Source organism: Phragmites australis, chromosome 1 (assembly GCF_958298935.1).
Source record: "Phragmites australis chromosome 1, lpPhrAust1.1, whole genome shotgun sequence".
Taxonomy (NCBI): domain Eukaryota; kingdom Viridiplantae; phylum Streptophyta; class Magnoliopsida; order Poales; family Poaceae; genus Phragmites; species Phragmites australis.
In genome coordinates, this window is record NC_084921.1 from 16246445 (window position 1) to 16250009 (window position 3565).

A 3565-nucleotide genomic window follows, 5' to 3' on the forward strand; every position below is an offset into this window, starting at 1 on the left:
GCCTCGATTTGTTTCCCAAAGTTTAGACACCTCTACTTGAGATTCCTACGTCTTCGTTGAGGGGCTCGATCACACTTGAGTCGGGTCTTTTTCAACCCTTTTTCTCACTAAGCTCGATCACACTTGAGCTTGTGCTTTCACTCTTGATTTCTTCCCTTGCGAAGGCAAAATCTAAGCCTTTACAAACTTTTCGCAGCACATCACAGCCTTGGGTGCTCGTCGGCGACGCCTAACCGTCTAGGAGCTTTAAGCTCCAAGAGTAACAAATATGACAACTAACTTCTTGCCGATAAATTCGAGTCCTGAAGAACATAGTTTAGCTCACTTGCACTCAATCTTTCAATCTCTCAACCTAACCCACTTTTCTTCTCAAATCTCACACTAAATCAGAGAGGGGAGAGCTCTAATGTCTTTGGCTTTGAGTATTTTTGTGGAGGCACTAGCAACACAACAAAGAGGGGGTGAGAGGGTATTTATACCCAACCTCCAAAAACTAGCCGTTAAAGCCAACAGACAATACAATCCGGAACTTCCGGATTTATCCGAAACTTCAAGATTACATGAGTTAGACCCACTCAAGGACCCCTGTCTAGATCAAGTTCGGAACCTCCAAACTGACCACAGAATCTGGAACTTCCGGGTTGAATCTGTAACTTCCGGATTGAAACTTCAAACCATGACAAAGAACCCCAAACCGGATGTCATCCAAAGCTTCTGCCTAATCCAGAACTTTCGGAATCAGTACAACTGACCCTCTAAAAAATAGCGATAACTTTTGATCCCGATTTCAACTATTTTAGACTCTACGAAAAGTTTATTCAGAGGGATACCTATCCCACCAAAAAATATGATCTCAAATACATTAGATAAAAACTAGGAACACTCCGAAACCCGATTCGGACACTTCCACACTTTCGGCACCGGACTCCTAAAACGAACTCTCAACACAAACCTAAGTTGAAAACATGTTTCCAGTGTTCGTGGGTGTTTTGTGTCTCTCACTTTTAGGTAGGTTAGATACTCTTGAGTACTCAGACACGTCAAGTTATTCTACGTTGCATCCCTCTTGATAGTGCGTCATACCTATACTCAAATTCAAATATAAAACTAGTTTGAATCACTTTGAGCCTTTCAATACCTTCAACTACCGCTTTTTTGTTTCAAGCCTTGATGGTTGCCAACATTCATATAATCTTCACTACACCTCTTCTTGATTCTTCATATGATTTATGCGAATCGCATATAGCTTCACATGGCCTCACACGATCTATTAGTGCAAAACCTTCACTCGTCCTTCACTATCGCCTTGGTCCTTCGGCATCAAGCCCTTTGTTTGTCTTTCACCACCGGATGGTCCGAACATCGCTTGCCTTTCACCGTCTTGCCATAGAAAACCATTTTGCATCCGGCATCTTCAATTAATTCACTTTATCATATATGGAGTCCAATCATTGTTCTTCACTCTTGGCATATTGGATATCTCAATTCAACTCATGTCTTCTTATGGATCCTAACCCCAACTCACTCTCAAGTACAAAGCATATAGGTTAGCCTATAAAACATAATTGATAATCGTATACCTTTAGTCACTTAATCTTCGTGAGTGACTTAGCCTTCACACATATCATTGATCTTCTAGAGCTTCTCTTTCTTTTCATGAGCATCACTAAGAGCTCAATGACAACGATGCATTTTTTTTTATCTCATGTCATTCTTCAATGAATCCATGCTTCATTTCTTATGTATCTTCTGTGGAATAATCTAATAACAATTCTCAATATAATTGTTAGTCCATAGGTATTGTCACCACTTATCCGAGCATCACCTAGAGCTTATTTATCTTGATGCGTATTTCTTCTCCATACATCACTTATGAAACAATTTACTAACAATTCTCAATAGCATTGTTAATCCATAGGCATTGTCATTAATTATCAAAATCACACTTAGACGCTAGATGCACTTTCAATAACTTTACTTACATTGTACAGATAAAGAATAGCTATATCAAAAGCAACAGGACAAAGCGCATTCTCCCTAAATAATTATATTCTTTCGAGCAGATGCAAGGAAAGAAGATAGAAATAGGATGGATCAAGTCAAGTGAGAATCTTGCTGATCCATTCACTAAGTCCTTATCTACTCCTTTATTGGAGAAGCATATATTTGGGAATGGATAGGCTACGCTAGCACAAAATAAAAAAATTCTACCATGTTCAACTAGGAAGCTCTGCGAGTAATATGTCATAGATCTTACGACTAGATATGCAGTGCAATGGAAGAAGAGTTGGAACCTGATCCAACTTGAAATGTGTCAGCGTAAAGGAAGTATACGATTGTCCCTTGTGCACGATCTACTCCTCACGTCTAGAGGCTAGTTATACACCTCAGGAGACTGGTCTTCTCGTTTAGAGACCAGTGATTTTGATCATAAGATCGGTCGATGACGATATCTAGCAACAGCCTCGACTCCTTGTTGATCAACGTCGCAGGTACAACAACATATATATTGGTATCCACATGTTTAGGGAAGGAATGTTGTGCGCTGACATGCTAACATCTGCGCATACAACTAGGGTTTTTCTCAAGGTAGAGGTGATGGCTAGGCTTTCAGGGTGGTGCTCAATTACTTGACGCTCTCAATCCCTTGTCTCTCTCTATATAGATCCCATGAATAGGCTTACACGTTGGAGGTTCATTAGCACTATAACTCATAGATCTTTATTCATAACAAAATCCAAAACGGATCCAATCAGAATCAGTGTCTCAACCCATTAAGTGTGCTACCATATATGTTCATACATAACTGGCCATGACTTGAAAACTCCTCTCTGATCACTAGTCGTCATTGGTCATTGGCAAGATTATTGATGCTAGTTATATGCACAATATTACTATCACAAGCGTACTGATCATTGTAGCTTTTCAACCAAAGTATTCAAAGGTTATTAAATCCACAAGGAATCAATAATTGAGAGCCTATGATTATTTAACCAATCAACAGATTAAACCTCTAACAAACATAGCAATTGCATACAAAGAGAGAGTTATCTTTAAGCAAGATTAAGCAATGGCAACCAAAGATGATTCTAAGTCTTAATAAAAAAATACAAGCAGATAGTTGTAGCTCCAGCAATAAAGATGATTTTATATCTTAACTCAGCTTAGTATACTTAAATATATCATATCCACTAGTCTGTCGCTTGCAAGCTCCTTCTTTTTGCTGCGATCTATTTGACGCTCCATTGCTCTCAACTTTTTGCTCCGGTCTAATTAGGCGATGGCTAATACAATTGATCTCTAAATAACAATAGATAATTAACACATCTAAATATTGCAAGGAATCGACTAAATAGATCTAATCACCACGATAACATATATTAGCTATGCATTCTAGACATATACTAGAATGAGAATAAGCATACTTGCAATAAAAAGAAAAACACAGTAGAGACATAAGATTGGTAACAAGTATGAACATAAGAAATATCAATCTTGATTAAGTAGTACAATCTCACCATCAATCACACATAACTAAGATAATCATCAACTCCCATGTGAAGAG